Source organism: Ursus arctos, unplaced genomic scaffold (assembly GCF_023065955.2).
Source record: "Ursus arctos isolate Adak ecotype North America unplaced genomic scaffold, UrsArc2.0 scaffold_12, whole genome shotgun sequence".
Classification (NCBI taxonomy): Eukaryota; Metazoa; Chordata; class Mammalia; order Carnivora; family Ursidae; genus Ursus; species Ursus arctos.
This window is the reverse complement of record NW_026622786.1, coordinates 64,023,776-64,043,127: the sequence shown is the minus strand read 5'-3', so window position 1 is coordinate 64,043,127 and position 19,352 is coordinate 64,023,776.

The window sequence follows — 19,352 nt, the reverse complement described above, 5'->3', positions numbered from 1 at the left end:
TGAGAGTCATTTCCTTAACCTCATCGCCTGAGCCTAATACCATAGAACTAAAACTTAAGGATGTGAACTTTCCCACAGCGTTGACTGTGCCCTCTCCCCCACAACATGATCCAGTCATGACCTCGAATTTACATAGTTACTTTTTGTGACGACCTTGTTCAATGAATTAGAATTTAATTTTGATTTATTTTAGCTTTCAAGTTTGCTTATAGATCTCCAGGCACTTTAAAAGTCTTTTTTTGGAGGCAAAATCAGAAGTGGCACTGAGTTAGAGGCTTGCAAGTCACATTCTCATGGCTACCACAGGAAGGTAATCAGAAAAAATATTTTGCAGTGCATACATACACGGGCAGGTATCTGCTTTCCTTTTTTTTTTTTTTTAAATCATCATCTAATGTGAGATCAGATAGGTTTATACCCATCATTCTATTTAATTCCAACAGATAGGTACTACTATCCGTTTTATCAGTGAGGAAAATATGGATCAGAGAGGTTGAGTAACTTGTCCAAGATCACACAGCTTGCAGGTGTCCTAGCTGGAATAGAAACACAAATAGGTTTGTCTAATTCCAAAGCCAACGTTGACAGGTATTGTGTTTGGGCCTGAGTTAATGAATAAGATAAACAGGACAATCCTCAGGGAGTTTACAGTACTGATAATCCTCCCAGTAATCACGTTCCTCCTCTGCCCTCCAGCTTTGAAAGCTACCATTTAATGATTGCTTCTCTGTGTTCATCACTACGCTAGGTGCCTTATAGACATTATGCCACTTAGTCCTCCACAGCTTCCCTGTTGAATGGGTATTACTAGCCCTCTTTTACATATGAAGAAACTGGAGTTCAGAAAAATTAGAGTTATAGGGGCCCCTGGGTGGCTCAGTCGTTAAGCATCTGCCTTCAGCCCAGGGCATGATCTCAGGGTTCTGGGATCGAGCCCCACATCGGGCTCCCTGCTCAGCAGGAAGCCTGCTTCTCCCTCTCCCACTCCCCCTGCTTGTGTTCCCTCTCTCACTGCCTCTCTCTCTGTCAAATAAATAAATAAAAGTCTTTAAAATAAAAAAAAAAGAAAAAAAAGAAAAATTAGAGTTATAAAGTACAGCTAATAATTATTGATGTATAAAGTATAGCTCATCTTTCTTGAGTTCTCACAACTGTATAAAGTAGGTGCCCTTCTCGTTTCCATGTTACGGATGACGAAGCTGAAGCTGAAGTTAGTCTGGCAGCCTCGTCAAGGAAACAGAGCTAAGTAAACGGGAGAGTCAAACCTAGGTACTCTGGTTTCAGAGCCTGCTTGCCTAACTCCTGTGCCAAACCGCCTAATGCCAAGAGTGCTGGATTTGTATCCCCAGTTTGTCTGATCCCAAATTATTCTCTGTCCAGGCCATATATTGCTTTTCTGCTCAATTGTTCCACATTCACTTCTTTTGTTTTGTCGGGTTTTTTTCTTTTCCAGAATCATCCACTTCGTCAACAAACACTCATTGAATACCTGCTGTATATGCTACATACTAGGGAGATGGGATACCCAACCAAGGAAATATTATGCGGCCATAAAAAAGGAAAGATCTCAGTATCCTGGTAGAGCATAACCTCTGGGCTATATTGTTAAGTGAATAAAGCAAGGTGCAGAAGAGTGTATGTTGTATACTTTTTTATGTGTAAGAAAGAAGGGAACTATGGAACAAATGGTCTAAACTCTTCACAAGTGTTGGTGTGATGAATGACAAAGAAAGGTTCAAGGGTGAATATTACAAGATACTAAAGAAACTTGACAAAGGAAATGCAACATGTGATCCCCCGATAAGATCCTGGCTCTGGGGAGGAAAAAGAGCTTTAAAGTGTTAAGTGTTCCACACACGCGGGAACACGAAACCTCCAGATCTGAATTGGAGAAGACTGTTTTTACTGACACAGCAATCTTAGCAGCTGTTTTCTATGCCCTGTTTTCCCATTGGGTGACAGAAAAATGACCTGGTATCTATCACCTGCTGATACAGTGGAGTTTTTACTATGTAAGAGAAACTCCAAAACTGTGACTCTCAGAGCTTATCTGGAATGGCCTTCATAGCTGCCCATCCTTCCTTCCAGAGATGGATGGAGAGATCTTGCCTCTGCAATGTAAATACATCCTATCTGGGGAAAGGTGGGGAAGATCTCGACTTCACCTTCATGGAATGTTAACAAGTGGCTGAGGAGAGGGGAAGGTAAGACTTTTTATCTCTCCAGAAATCTCTCTCTTAAGGGTTGCTATTCAAACCAGGTTTGACAGGGTTGTTTTGTTTTGTTTTGTTTCCTCAGAAAGCCCTAACCATGCAGAAAAGTGAAAATATTTGTGGAGAGTTGTTTTTTGACCAAAGGGACATCAGTGGGACAATGAGTGAAAATTATGTAAGTACTATATATTAGACAAAAATATTTAACAAATGTTAAATTTCCTGAAACTGAGAATTGTATTATATTTGAAAATGTCCTTTATCTTAGGAGATAAATGCTGAAGTTATTTATGGGTAAAGGGTCGTGAGACTGCAACTCGCTCTCAAATGGTTCAGCAAATAATAATACAACCTGCCTAAAATAAAAAATACAACAAAAAACAAGTGTTGGTGAGAACGTGGAGAAAAAAGAACAAAATCCTTGCAACGTGGCTTTAAGGAAGGTATCGTTATCCTCTTTGCATAAAGGAAGAGACTAGCTCGAAGATATAAAGGGGCTTGCTTATTAGCATAGCTAGTCAGTTAATGTGCCTGCTTTTCAAACCCAGGATGTCTAATGCCAAAGTCATTACACTTGTTTTTCCACATGATTACCTCAGGGGCAGAGACTACTTGTGATTTTTCTTTTTCTTTCTCCAGGGCCTCCGTTGTGCCTGCTGAGTAGTAGGCACTCCATAAATACTTCTTCGCTGAAATACTGCTAGTGCATATACCGTAATGTTTGATCATACTTCCATATTTTCTTTGAGTATTTTCCCACCTGACATGCCCTGCCTTCTTTTGCCTATTTAAACTCTATCTACGTTTGAAATGCCTTGAAAGGCTCCTCTGTGGGGTCTCCCTGTTGCAGCTTAGACTGATCTCTTTCCCTCCGTTTGAATAATGCCAGCCCACACAGGTTAGCACTGGATTCCATTCTGCTCTATACTGGTCTTGTCCTGTCTTACTCGTGGCTAGCTTCTCAGGACAAGGGCAGGGTCTTCTGTTTGGAATGCCTCAGAGCACATAACAGAGGCCTAATCACATGGCTCATTGATCGGAAGACTGCTTTCGTCTAGAGCCAAGTAACACTGGGAGGTTACATTCAATTCTATACACTTCTGAGAGTAGCAGTCAAAATCCCACTCTCTGATTAAGAGTCCTCCCTCATTGAGGGGCGCCTGGCTGGCTCAGTAGGTAGAGCATGTGACTCTTGATCTTGGGGATGTGAGTTCAAGCCCCACGTTGGGTGTAGAGATTACTTGAAAATAAAATCTTAAATAAAAAAATAAAAGAGTCCTCCCTCAGTGAACAGGAAACAGTGATTGTTGCTGAGGTACAATAAATTCACTATTAATATAGGATAAGGCTTGAAAACAAAGATGAAAACCAAGTACATCAAGATTCCACCAATATAACTCCAAGGTCTACATTCAGTCCCAGAATTCTTCAATGGCAACTCTAGATCGTTCTGTTGGAACTCCCAGGTTCTACTCTGTGAACCCTGGATTCTACTATTGGACCTCCAGGTCTGAGAATACCTGATTCTGCTACTGGAAGTCCGTGTTCTACCATCATTCTACTGTTGGATTACGGACTCTACTACAGGAACCTAATAAATTATGTTTGAAATTTCAGGTTGTATTCTTCGAGTCCCATATTCTCCCATTCAGCAAACAAATTCCTCTATTACAACCCAAGATGATGCTTTTGGAATTATAACTTCTATTTTAGCAACTCCAGATTCTATTCCCTAAATTGCAGATTCTAATACCCTAATAATCACAGATTTTATTGTCAAGGCTCAAGATTCTAACATTGGAATTCCAGGTTCTATTTCTGGAATCACATATCTCACTTTTGGAACAAAATGTTGCACTCTTTGAACTCAAGATCTTAATAGTACATTCTGCTACTGCAATTTAAGATTTCATTATTGGAATCCCAGTTTTCAATCTTGGAACTCAAGAATCTACTTTGATGATTCTAGATTCTACTATTAAAACCCCAGGACTTTATCTTCCCTGAAGGTTCTATTATTAAAACTCAAGGTTTGGGTACCTGGCTGTCTTGGTCTGTTAAATGTCTGCCTTTGGCTCAGGTCATAATCCCAGGGTCCTGGGATCGAGCCCTGCATTGGGCTCCCTGCTTCTGCTCGGCAGAAAGCCTGCTTCTGCCTCTGCCTGTCCCTCTCCCCACCCCCTACACCTGGTTTCTCTCTCACAAAAACAAAAACAGCTCAAGGTTTCAGGAGGCCTGGGTGGCTCAGTTGGTTAAGCATCTGCCTTCACTTCAGGTCATGATCCCAGGGTACTTGGATGAAGTCTGGAATCTGGCTCCTTGCTCAGTGTGGAGTCTGCTTCTCCCTCTGCCTGCTGCTCACCCTCTTTTCCTGCTTGTGAGCTTGCTCTCTCTATCTCTCTCTCTGACAAATAAATAAAATCTTAAAAAAAATAAATAAAATAAAATAAAACTCAAGGTTTCATTCTCAGAAACTAAAATTCTACTATAGTAACTTACACTTTAGTCTCAGAAACACAGATTCTATTATTGGGATTAGACCTGAAGGTTCAGAGTTGAGGCTGAAGTTCTGGTAGTAGAATTTTGGACTCTCATTATTGATATTAAATCGAGGTCCTTCATTGGGAACTCTAATAACAGAAACGAATAGTTTATGTTTGGAAATCCAGATTCTATTGTGTAAGTCCCTCATTCTATCATTGACCATAAAGATTATTCAAGATGCTGTTATTGCAATCCAGAGTAGAGTAATTCCAGGTTCTATTCATTAAACCTCAAGCTTTACTAATGGAATTCAAAGTTCTAGACTCTAGTATCTAGAGGTACTTACCATAGTGGGTAAAAGCATGAGTTCTAGAAGCACACAGCTTGTGGTCAGATATTATCACTGTGCTTCCCAGGTGTGTGACCTTTGGAAAGTTATTTAACCTCTCTGTGCCTCAGTTTCTCATTTGTAAAATAGGAAAAGTAATAGTAGAACTCACCTGGAAGATTTTTGTGTGAGTATTAAGTGCAATCATAGTAACAGTAATAATAATATATGTAAAGCACTTAGAACAATGCTTGGCACATAGTAAGCACTTGATAAATGTTAGCCATTAGCATTATTGCTGATTCTAATAGTAATCTAGTAAGCTAGATTCCGATTTCAAAATTTCATAATTTAATATTGCACCTTAAGGTTCCATTACACCACCTCAAGATTCTCTACTGAAATTCAAGATGTGCTATCTAATTCCCGTATTTTATACTTGTATTTCAGGCTAAGCCTTCAAACTTCAGTACTGTGTTATTGGAACTTAAAGTTCCAATCTCAAAATCCAAGATACTAATAATATAATTCCATGTTCTAATCTTGTAACTCCAGGTTCTAGTTTAGGAACCCTAGGTTCTTTCTCTGAAACTGAAATTCCATTGGACCTCTAGATTTTACTCTCATGACCTGACATTCTACTATTAGAACTCTAGGCTCCAAATTCAGAGTCTGAGATTTGGATACTGAACTCCAATATCTACTACTGAAACTTTAGGTTCTATCCTCCGAACCCGAGCATTCTATCAGTAGAACTCAGCTGCTACTTGGAACCCAAAATTCTACTCCTGAAAGTATAGGCTCTACTCTTTGAACTTGAATCCTATATAATTAGATTCCTTTTTTTTCTTTTCTTTTCTATTCTTTTTTTTTTTTTTTAAAGAGAGGGAGAAAGGTGGGGAGTGTGGAGGGGCAAAGGGAGAGAGAGAACCTTGAGCAGGCTCCACGCCCAGTGTGTAGCCCGACACAGGGCTTGATCTCACAATTTGAACTGAAATCAAGAGTCAGGCACTTAACAGACTAGGTTACCCAGGCACCCCTTATAATTAGATTTCTAAATCACAACCAGCAATTTAACTTTAGGAATTTCAATAATGGCAACTCAAGATCTATATGTAGAACACCACGTTCTAATCTGTGACTTTTGTATCTTATTTTTGACCTCCAAGTTCTATCAAAGTCTGAGATTCTAACACTAAATTACAGGTATCAAACTTGGAATGGCAGATTTTACTATTTTACTCCAGATTTCATATAACCCCAGATTTGACTCTCCGTTTTCTAGTTTCTGTCTAGAGGATGCTCAGAAAGGTTTCTTGAGAATTTCTCAGGCATTACTACTTGATTATACACTGTCTTAATTGTGTTCTCATATTCCTAAGATAGCAAATTCCTTGATGAATGGAGTCCTCTGGCAATCGCTACACTAATAGGGAACCAGCTTGGCCCATGATAAAATTATTAAGTTAATGAAACTTCCTACAGTTCCCCTTCCTTTCCCCTACCTACTGTCTCATCTCTGAGGCTCTTCTTCAGGTCCCCAGTTCCCTTATGCACTCTCGATGCGTCCATCCAACCACTTAGGTCAAGTAAGTGGCTCTCAAGAATACATTTGAAACTTTTTACACTAAAGTACAAATGAATTAAAATATTTCATACATTCCCCTTCCCCTCTCCTCTATTTATTTTTTTAAATTTATTTATTTATTTTAGACAGAGAAAGCATACACACGAGTGGGGGGAGGAGCAGAGCGAGGGGGACAAGCAGACTCAGTGCTGAGTGCAGAGCCTGAGATCATGACCTGAGTCAAAACCAAGAGTTAGAGGCTTAACCGACAGAGCCAGGTGCCCCTCTCCTCCATTTAAATATTTAAAATTTAAAGCCTCCGCCAAAGAGTTGAAGCTCCTAATGTGACATTTCACATACTTTCAAGAAATAAGAGTGGTAATTTGGAAAGGAAATCACAGGGCCTCTGGAGGACCCTTGAAATCACCTTACCTGGTTGATTGGTATTATGTTCCAAAAAATTCTGGAATTTGGAAGAGTTTCTTCATTTCCCTTCCTATTTGTAAAATGGGGATAAAAATTTATGTAGATAATATATATAGAAGAGCTTTGTGAATATTATGCAATCATGCAATGTTGGTTATTGTTATTACCCCTCTCCCTCACTCTCTTCTAGTGAGCAGTTCTCTAGCTGCTTTAACCGTGACTGCTGTGCCATGTGTCGGACATGGCTTGAATTACACTGTTACTCTTCTCCTAAGCAACGCCCAACAATCACTTTAGATTTTCTCTGGCACACCTGAAGACCCATTAGGAAGAAAACACCCTTGATTGGTTTCACTGAATTTATAATAAATGATTTGCGATTAGTGAGTTCAACAATTACCTATTGAACATTTACCAAGTGGAGAGGGCCACAGAGATAAAGATGGAGAAGTCTTAATGCCTAGAGTTGAGGGGATGAGGGATATGCCAGTATGTTAGGGAAGACTTCACGGATCAGATGATCTCCTACCTTGTGAAAGGAGTATAATTTTGAGCGGGGAATAAGAGCACTCCAGGCAAAGAGAACAATATGAACAAAGGCAGAGAACTGTAAAAGTGCCTTTGAGAGGGGCCCCTAGCTGGTTCAGTTGGAAGAGCATGTGACTCTTTTTTTTTTTTTTTAAGATTTTATTTATTTATTTGACAGAGAGAGAGACAGGCAGTGAGAGAGGGAACATAAGCAGGGGGAGTGGGAGAGGAAGAAGCAGGCTCCCAGCAGAGGAGACTAATGTGGGGCTCGATCCCAGAACGCCGGGATCACGCCCTGAGCCGAAGGCAGACGCTTAACGACTGAATCACCCAGGCGCCCCAAGCATGTGACTCTTGATCTTAGGGTTGTGAGTTCCAGCCCCACATTGGGTGTAGAGATTACTTAAATAAATTAACTTTATTCAAAAAAAATGTTTAAGGTTTTTTTTTTTGTTTGTGTGTTTGTTTTAAAGATTTTATTTATTTGACAGAGGCAGCAAGAGAGGGAACACAAGCAGGGGGAGTGGGAGAGGAAGAAGCAGGCTTCCCGCTGAGCAGGGAGTCCAATGTGGGGCTTGATCGCAGAATGCTGGGATCATGACCTGAGCCGAAGGCAGACGCTTAAGGAGTGAGCCACCCAGGCGCCCTTTTTAAAAAGGTTTTATTTATTCATTTGAGAGAGAGAGAGCACAAGGAGAGAAGAAGCAGAGGGAGAGGGGGAAGCAGACTCCCTACTGAGCAGGAAGCCCAACGCAGGGCTCTATCCCAGGACCCTGAGATCATGACCTGAACCGAAGGCAGACACTTAACCCACTGAGCCACCCTGGCACCCCTAAACTTTCATAAACAAATAAACAAATAAATAAATAAAAGTGCCTTCGAGGGGTGTCTGGGTGGCTCAGTCAGTTGAACGCCTGACTCTTGATCTCAGCTCAGGTCTTGATCTCAGGGTCATGAGTTCAAGCCCCACAAAGTGCTTTTGAGAATGATAAAATTCTCTGTTAATCAGAGCATCAGGTCCATGGAAGAAGGAAGTGAAAACAGTGATTAATAGCCAATATTTATAGCCTCCCCGTGTACAAAGTCCTTTTAAAAAGGAAGGCTCAAGGAAGACTTTATAGCACAATGGTTGACACCATGGACAGTAATAGCAGCTAGACCCAGGTTTAAGTCTGTTATATTTGATAATTGATAAATTTAATAATTATTTAACTTCTCCGAGTTTCAGTTTTCTCTTCTGAAAATAAAAGTGCCCACGTCTACTGGATTCTTGTCAGGATTAAAAAATCTGTCAAATTCTTATATACTAGCTGACACTTAATAACTGCAATAATTAGTAGCTAACATAAGCTACTATAATTTAATCTATAAGGTAGAAAGTATTATCCCAGCACTGCAGAGAAGGAAAAAGGTGAAGTGGCTAAGGTGGGATACCAGATCTTATGCTTGCTTGCTTTATAACCATATCAGAGGCTCCAGATTGTAAAAGCAAGTTGGGACCAGAGTGTTAAGATCTCTAAATGACAGTATAGAGCTTGGGCTTTATACCATATAGGTTATGAGGAGCCACAGAAGATTTTTCAGCAGGAGAGAGCTTTGAATCAGATTTGTATTTCAGAGAGAATTCGGAAGCATCTGAGTAGATTCACTGGACTTAAAATCAATAGTTGTAATTCTAATGATAATAAAATGTATCAAGCACTAAGTATATATTAGGCATATGGAAGGAGGAAACACTTTGCACTGCATTTTGTTTTTAGAAAATAAATTGTTACAACTAAAGAATCATTGAACACTAAATCAAAGACTAATGATGTACTATAGGTTGGCTAATTGAATTTAAATTAAAAAAGGAGAGAAGGGGGGAAAAGAGAAGGAAAAAAAGAGAAATTTTAAAAAATAAAAAATGATGTTTATTTATAACCTAACCTTGTCTAGGAAGGATTAAAGATGATTTACAAAACTGTATATAATTCAACAAGATTTTTTAAAAGCAAGGGAAGGATTAAAAAGGAAATGAGTGGGGGGAAGTAAGCCAGGCCTAAAGTGAGTTTTCACATGGTACCTGGCTCACTCATTTGGTAGAGCATGCAACTTTTGATCTCAAGGTTGTGAGTTCAAGCCCCATGTTAGGTGTGGAGCCCATTTAAAAAAATAATAAAAAATAAAGTGAGTTTTCACATTCAAAAAAAAAAAATGGAAAAGGATCTTTGGGCCTATGAAAGAGATGGCGGAGCTTGGTTCTGTGGGAACGTGGGCTGGGAGACAGAAGACCCAGTTCTAGCCCCAACTCCACCACTATCATTCTAAGTGACCCTAGCAAGGTCCTCCCCATCTCTGAACTTTAGTTTTTAGTTTTCTCATCTGTGAAGTGGGATGCTTGTATCCTACTGTCTGTAAGGAGTCTTTCAAACTCTATCAGTCTACAGTTTTATCTTTCTGGGGCCTAAATTATTCATGTTGCACAGCAATAGGAAGTTCCACACTGACTGGAATCTAGGGGTCCCGATGGCCTGATTTCGTGCTAAGTCACAAACACAGTTCTCTAGGTGATGTAATCTTGTCTAACCACAGAAGTTCCCTAGCTAGACTGACCTCTCTCTTGTGAAAAATACTGCCGTCTTTTAGACAGAGCTTTATCATGCTAATCACCCAATACCTACTCTGGGTTCAGAATATCCATTTCCTGGGGGATACTTTTAATCCTGGGTGGCACAGCGGTTAAGCGTCTGCCTTCGAGCCCCACATCAGGCTCTTCCGCTAGGAGCCTGCTTCTTCCTCTCCCACTCCCCCTGCTTGTGTTCCCTCTCTCGCTGGCTGTCTCTATCTCTGTCGAATAAATAAATAAAATCTTAAAAAAAAAAATAAAAAAAAATGCATCATCTTATCTGCCAAGTAAGGAAATGGATATTCTTTTTTTTTTTTTTAAGATTTTATTTATTTATTCGACAGAGATAGAGACAGCCAGCGAGAGAGGGAACACAAGCAGGGGGAGTGGGAGAGAAAGAAGCAGGCTCCTAGCGGAAGAGCCTGATGTGGGGCTCGATCCCAGAATGCTGGGATCACGCCCTGAGCCGAAGGCAGACGCTTAACCGCTGTGCCACCCAGGCGCCCCAGATGATGCATTTTTTTTTTAAGCATTTAAAAAAAAATTCTTTTTAAGTAAACTCTACCCCAACACGGGGCTCAAACTCATGACCCCAAGATCAAGAGTCTCATACTCTACCAACTGAGCCAGCCAGGCACCCCAAGGTGATCATTATTAAACAGAGGGAAGCATGATATGGAAGCTGAACCTCTCTGAATCTCAACCTCCTCATCTATAAAATAAAAAATCTATGAAATACCTACATCACTGGGTTGTTGTGAGGCTTAAATTAGAAAATATATTTTACAGTATCTGGCACATACTTCAAATTCATCCTCTCAAAGTTGTCCTTCTCCACTGTTATTACCTGAGACCTTATCCAAGCCGCCATCTTGCTTGGATTTCTGAAAGAATTTCAAATCTTATTTCTACAATTCCATTACCTCTCAGCAGCCAGTGATATTTTAAACATAACTTGAATCACATCCCTCCCTGATTGAAAACCCTCCAACACTTCCCATTTTTCTTGAGAAAAAAAATCCCAAATCTTTACTATGGGCTAACAGTCCTTTGTGACTTGACTTTTTGCCCACTCTCTTGGGTCTCATCTCTCGACACTCACTCCTTGCTCAGGTCACTCCAGCCACACTGGCTGACTCTCAGTTCCCCTGGTGCTTTTTCACATCAGGCCATTCCACGTGCTGTCTCCTGGCTAACTGGAACTTGACCTTCAGATCCCAACTTACAAGTCACTTCCTCAAAAAGAGTTTCCCGAACCCTCCTGAGTAATTGTTTCTCAACAATCTCCCTACTCCCATTATGATCTTCCCTGATGATCTCATAATATTCAAGAGCTGAAGAGTATGACCTTCGGAAGCTGAAATCTGGGTTCAGATCCTTGCTCTGACACTTCTGCTGTGTGATCCAGGACGCATTCCTTAAACTTTTTGAACCTCGGCTTCTTAGTAAATAGAGAAGTTAGCATCAACTTCAGAAGATTGTTATGAAGATTAAATGAGAATGAAAATGAAGCACTTAGTGCAATGAGCAATAAAAACTCATAAATTATAGCTATTATTATTGATAACTGTCACTAGTGATAATTCTGTAAATGCTTCTAGGCCTGTGTTATAGTACTTGGAAGACAACTACAATTTGTGTCAGTATTCCTAGGTTTCAGTCCTGGAATTGACTCCATGAACTTGGGCACCCTTGGTCTTTGAGCCTCATTTCTTTACCTGTAAAATAGGTTTATTAACCCCTCCCCAACTCAGTATAAAGGGCTATCGTGGGCCTCAAACAGGACGGTACATGTACAAAGGCCTCGTAAATTCTAAAGGACTGTATGCAAAAGTAAAGGTCTGTTATTATTAATAATCTTTGGCTCACCTCGTAAACATATGCTGAGTAAATAAGATAACACTGAAGTGATGTTCTAAGTGATTGAGGCCAAGGAGAGAGCTTTGGTCTGGAGGCCACGTTTGCACCTGATCCTTTCTGTTGGGGCTAAACCTGTCAAATCCCTGATTAGAGAGGGAAGCCTGAATAGCTCCCCAATCTCTTGAATGCCTCAGGGTGTAAGGAGAGGAGAGAAAAGTCCAAAAGTAAGACATGGCTTGTGTGCCTGCCCTATTGCTATCTGCCCAGATAGGGAGAGGGACCTGATATGTCTCTTCCTGCGTCCTGATTCTCCTGACTCCTCCTGCCAGGTACACAGCCTTGGTGGAACACTGGAGAGAAGGGCTTACTAGCTAACCTAGTGACAACTGTTTCACATATCTTCACCGCCCATTCCACTCTGTTGTGTCACAGAAAACATATTTTCCTAGATACTCAGGTAGGTGGGTTAAAATGTGAAAGAACAACACATGATTCAAAGGGTTAGTATCCATCCATTCACCTGTCTGTGACCTAGGGCAGGTCCTGGGTGTCATGCCCTCATCATGTAAAAGGGAAGGAGATGCTGGATTCTACGATCACTGATGTTCCTGGCTGGAAGGATGGTAGATGTTTAATTAGATAATAAGTAAATAAATAAATGCAATAAGTAATTAAGTAATATGTAATGACTGCCTCTCCAAGTATAGTTCTGAAATGAAGGTGAATTTTTTGTTTTTGAGTAAGAAGAACGTGAAACAATGAAGACGTCTATTGGAAATTCACTCATTTGTCAATAATATGAATGACTTATTTGCTAAATCAGATCATAGTTTTCTTTTTTTTTAAGATTTATTTATTTATTTGAGAGAGAGAGTGAGAGAAAGAGAGTGGGGAGGGGCAGAGGGGGCGAGAGAATCTCAAGAAGATTCCTCGCTGAGTGCAGAGACCAATGTGGGGTTTGATCCATGACCCCACGACCCAGAGATCATGACCTGAGCCAAAAATCAAGAGTCAGATGCTCAACCAACTTAGTCACCCAGGTGGCCCCAAATAATAGTTTGAAGTGCTAGAAGAACATTTTCTCCATTTTTGTTGTGCTTTTTACAACATAAGAGCTATAGATTCAACATAATTTTACATTTAATCTACATTATTAACATTTAACATTTGCTCTATCACTTTCTTAAATCTAGACAATTTACAAAACAAACCCTGACATGTGCCATTTGCCAGTTACTGTGGTATAAATATTCTCACCATGGCCAATTTACAAAATTTTAAATTTTGATGAAGTTCAATTTATCTCTTTTTTCTTTGGTTGCTAGAACTTTTTGTGTCATATCTAAGAAATCACCGCCTAACCCAAGGTCACAAAGATTTATATCAATGTTTCCATCTAAGAGTTTTATAGTTTAGCTTTTACATATAGGTCTCAGATCCATTTTGAGTTCATTTTTTTCTATGATATGAGGTAGGGGTCCGATTTCATTATTTTGCATGTAGATAACCAATCGTCCTGGCACCATTTGTTAAAAAGATGATTCTTTCCACATTCAGTGGTATAGCACACTATAATATAATTCAAAACACTGAGAGTTAAGCATTTTATTTCTTAGTAAAAAATTATCAAGAGTAATTTGAACAGTGCTTGCCTTCTTATTGTATAATTTACAGTATGACTGACCAACTTTTCCATGCTTGGATGCTCCTACTTTCTAAGTTGGAATCAGTTTTCAACATTTTATTCTTTACACTTTCAACATTATGAAGCATCTCCAATAATTTTAAGGTGAAAAACATCTTCATTTTTTTGGTCACAATCATTTTCCTCCCTTATATCAGTAGGTTTGCCTTCATTGGGTTCCTTTGGCTGTATATCCAGAGTCTTTCAAAGGGAAAGTACGTCAATATTCCCATATCAGTGATTTCTCCTATAATTCCATTCACATTCAATTGAAGTTTCACTTGCAGCCTTATCCCTTTTTGTTTCTTTTTTTTTCTTTTCTTTTTAAAAAAGTTTATCTATCATCTATCTACCTACCTGCCTACCTACCTACCTACCTACCTACCTATCATGTAATCTTTATGCCCAATGTGGGGCTTGAACTCATGAGACTGAAATAAAAAATTGCACTGAACCAGCCAGGCACCCCTCACTTTTTGCTTCTTTGCTTCATTTGATCTTTTCTCCCCCCTCAAATCCCTTGTTTTAATATTCATTCCTTTAAAATGTCATGTGGTTTTTATCATTGGTAGAAAATAAGTAATACAAATATATAATTTATTGTCTGTGTCAAAATTGAAAAAAAGATGACCAATCACTGACAGGCTTTGAAAGAAGTGATTAAGGGGCACCTGGCTGGCTCAATTGGTAGGGCATGTGACTCTTGATCTCTGTGTTGTGAGTTCAAGCCTCACATTGGGTGCAGAGCTCCCCCCCGCAAAAAAAAAGTGATGTGATTGGTCACTGAACATGATGTGAATCTATTATTTACATAGTGAATCATGGACTGAAGAGATAGCAGCAATATTTGCACTTTGTGCAATTACTTATAGTTTAACATACTATGATAACTGAAACTTGGGGGCACCTGGCTGGCTCAGCCAGTGGAGGATGCAATTCTTGATCTTGGGGTTGTGAGTTCGAGCCCCAGGATGCGTGTAGAGCTTACTGAAAAATAAAATCTTCAAAAAAAACCCCACAAAAACTTGAGTTGTGTTTTTGGGGTATGTTACTTAACTAAACTGTGGTAACTAATATTTGCACATTTCAGAATTGTGCAAAGCCAGGGCTGCTTGTATTTAACTCTGTTTTTACTATAATGTATTCTCTTATAATTTTATATAATTTCGCTTTTTAAAAAATTGCTGTGTTTAACAACTGGCTCAAAAAGTTTCTTAAAATTTAGTAATTGGCTCTCATGATCCAAGCTGGCCCCAGCCCATCACTGTTTTCAACTTATATATTCCTCAATTCTATGAATCCAATCCTTTCTTCCCACAGCCAAAACACAGACAGACAGACAGACAGACACACACACACACACACACACAAATACTTTCAAAATAAAAAACTTTTTCAACTCTGTATTCTTGTAGTGGCTGGATCATAGTTAGGGCTCAGTGTTTGTAGAGTTCAGGTGGATTCACATTCACATGAGAACGCACACATAAATTCAGTTATTTCCTCATATGCATACTGTCATATGATTGGATATGCCATGATAGCATGCCCAGGTAAATAACCCTGTGAGTCATCAGGTTTTAATGGATGCTGACTACTTGGGCTGGTCTACTCTATGCCTGCAAATATTTTTTCTTTATTTGGTTTTCTGATTATGAGAGAATGTATGTACATTGGAAAGAATAGGGAAGGGTATAAAGAAGCTGTTAACTCTTTTCTAGAGCTTTAGAGCTAGAGATGAGGTTAAAAGATGAGGAAAGGCCAGAGGAAGAAAATTAACTTTGTGTGCTTACCTCGTACCTGGCACTTTGTTGGTAACACATAGAATCGTGTACCATACAAATGAGAAAAGTAAGACCTAGAAAGCGTAAGTGACTTCCTTCAGTCAAACAGCCTGAAATTGGTGGCGCTGTGAATTGAACTCGTATCACTTAACTCCAAAGTGCAAGCTCTTTCCACTATACTCTACCATCTCCCTACAAGGTGGGTAGCATGGAATAGGCTGGTAGGCTAAAGGAGACCGGACTGAAATGGACACCGTAAGGGAAGGCCCAGAAATTCAAATGCCTACATAACGACTTTCCTCCTCAGTCCGGTCCATATTTACATCATTAGAACCCAGGTGTCCAGGGTCTTTCTACTGTACCATACATGCTGCCTCATATGTAATTCTTATGAAAAATACATCATAAACATTCCCCAATGTCAAGTATATTCTAATACTTTCCTTCTGGGACCAGAGGATGGCAGTGTGAGTCACCATGAACAGTGTTAATAATAACGTTTATGCTTATGGAAATACACTCTTGTGTTATTATTCGGTCAAATTTGATGTATATGAAGGCATTTCACTTACACTGTAAATGCTCGCGGTGTTTTCCCGGTTCCGGTGGTTGGTGCACCTCCCCATGCTGAGCGCAGGAGGAGGCATGGCCATGCTGAAGCAATAAGGATATGGGTAGTCAGATGGGCCAGGGTTGGAATCTTAGCTCTGCCACTTACAGTCACCTTAGACAAGTAACTTCACCTTTCTGAACCTCAGTTTCCTAATCTGTCAACAAGTTGAAGCAGCACTCATTTTTTCCCTCAAGTCTGCTCCTCATCCCCTGCTGTCTCCCTCCCTGATAGCGCTAATTACCAATCTGCCCAAGCCAGAATCCAAGTGTCACCTTTGACCTCTCCCTCTTTTTCACATGCCAATCTAATCATAGTTTGATGATTTTGCCTCCTGAAATCTCCATTCTCCCTATACCACCCTAACTCAAGTCACCGTCACTTTTGCCTGGGTTATTGCAATAGACACTTATAAATGGCTTGTCTCCAAATGTGTGTCCTCTAGCTTCTATGCAACAGGTAAAGTGATCTTTTCTAAAATCAAACCTGCTAACACCACACTAGTTTAAATGCTCTAATGGCTTCCTATCACCCATAAAATAAAATCCAAAGTCCTTAATATGAATTATAACACCTTTCCTGATTTGGCCCCTTCCTCCTTGGCTGTCACTGCTCCCAACCTCGCCCTCACTGCCTCAATCAAATCTGCCCTCTTGCTTCTCCAGACACATCATGTTTTCTCTTGCCTCTAGGTTTTGTTTGTTTGTTTGTTTTAAGATATATTTATTTGTCAGAGAGAAAGTGCACAAACAGGGGAAGCTTCAGGCAGAGGAAGAAGCAGACTCCCCCCTGAGCAAGAAGCCCGATGTCAGACTCAATCCCAAGACCCTGGGATCATGACCTGAGGTGAAGGCAGACGCTTAACCGACTGAGCCACCCAGGTGCCCTTTGTCCCTAGGTTTTTGAACATTCTATTTCTGCTGCCTGGAACATGTTCTTTTCCTATCTATTCCCTTCCTACTCCTCCACCCAATTTACCTAGCTAAGTCCTAGCCATTCTTCAGGTGTCTGCTTAGGTATCATTGCCTCTAAAAAGTCTTGCTCAACCCCTGAGTTTAGACCAGATGCCCCTGATCTGTATTCCTAAAGCACACTATGCTTACCCTCTAAAATCATAATTGCCTATTTTCTCATCTGCCTCTACTCGTAGAGTCTACAGAGACAATACCTTGCTTATCACAGAACAACGCGCCTGGTAAATAGTAGTGTTCAGTGACTGTTGGTCAAGTGATTGAATTAATGAACTGTTCTTTGTTTTCATTGCCTAGATCCCTGGCTTTGTACTCTAGATTTCAGCATTTGCTTCTAACCTCTTTTCTGGCTTAGGTGACCTGCTCTTTTCTTGCACCCTAGGTACCTCCCAAGGCAACTCTATGTTCTCTCTTATTGTCAACATCCTCTGTAGTTCCAATTAGTATAGTCCACTCTTTTTTTTTTTAAGATTTTATTTATTTATTTATTTTGGGGGTGGGAAGGAGCAGAGGAAAAGGGAGAGAGAGAATCCCAAGCAGACTGCAAGCTGAGCTCAATCCCACGACCCCAAGATCATGACCTGAGCTGAAACCAAGAGTCGGGCGCCCACTAACTGAGCCACCCAGGTACCCCAGAACAGTCCATTCTTTACCCCCGAGGAATTCAGGATATCTGTGCTTGTCAACCCTGACTACCACTCCTACCTGCCCAACATATATCTCTTTTTTTTTTTTTTTTAAAAGATTTTATCCATTTATGTGACAGAGAGACAGCCAGCGAGAGAGGGAACACAGCAGGGGGAGTGGGAGAGGAAGAAGCAGGCTCCCAGTAGAGGAGCCCGATGTGGGACTCGATCCCGGAACGCCGGGATCACGCCCTGAGCCGAAGGCAGACGCTTAACGACTGCGCTACCCAGGCGCCCCCAACATATATCTCTTATTGTATCAGGTTTGACAGAAAATATTTGTGTTGGTAGGGGAGAGAGGCAGTGTTCGTAGTGAGGCACAACCCTTGATAGGGGGAATTTGGTAATATCTAACAAAACTACATATGCATTTATCTCATTTATCTTTTGACTCAGATATCCCACTTTTTTTTTAAAGATTTTATTTATTTATTAATTATTTATTTATTTATTTATTAGACAGACAGAGACAGCGAGAGAGGGAACACAAGCAAGGGGGGTGGGAGAGGGAGAAGGAGAAGCAGGCATCCCGCCAAACAGGGACCCCGATGAGGGGCCTTGATCCCAGGACCCTGGGATGGAATCTGATGAGGGGCTCCATCCCAGGACTCTGGGATGAGCCGAAGGCAGACGCCCAACAGCTGAGCCACCCAGGCACCCCCAGATATCCCACTTCTAAGAATTTACCCTAAAGATACATCTACAACATTAGAAAAACACACATACATAAAATTATTCATTGCAACATTGTTTGTAATGCAAAATATTATAAACAACCTAGATACCCTCACATAGGGGAATGGCTGAATAAACTGTAGAAGTGGTTCTCAAACGTTTTGGTCACAGGCTCCCTTTACTCTCTTATAAATTATTGAGGACCCCAGAGTTCTCTTGTTTATGTGGATTATATCTATTGATATTTATAACCTTTCAAATTAAAGCTAAGAAAATGTTTTAAACAATTATTCATTTATTTAAAATAACAATAGTGAACTTACCACATGTTAACAAAAATAACTCATTTTAATAAAAAATAACAACATTCCAATACAAAAACATAGTAAGAAGAGTGACATTATTTGCATTTTTGCAAATCTCTTTAAAGTTAGTCCACTAGAAGATAGCTGGATTATCATATCTGCTTCACATTCAGTCTGTTGGGATATGTTGTTTTAGTTGAGGTATACAAAGACAATCTTTCCTGTAGTTAGAAAAGTGAGGAGTATTTAAATATTAATTTCAGGTATTTGTGAATATTTTCTTTGATACTTATCAAAACTTGAAAGTGGCAATTTCTTACAGGTCAACTGCAATGTGGAATCTGAAACCATTATCAATGAACTTTTTGTACTTTGTTCCATTAAAATCCTTTGGTCTATATTACACTTTAAGGGGATATTTTACCCATGTATGTTTTTGTAACATCATGCATTGATCATTTGAAAAAATAGTAGCTTACTGAGTTATGCAGACCTTCCAAATGTTGACACATTTCACTATACAATAATTTTTTAAAAACCACTCCACAACATTTGTTAATATCACCACCTATATCATCAGAAAAATTTGGGAACCTGTTGAGTTCATGGTGGTGAATGCAAGT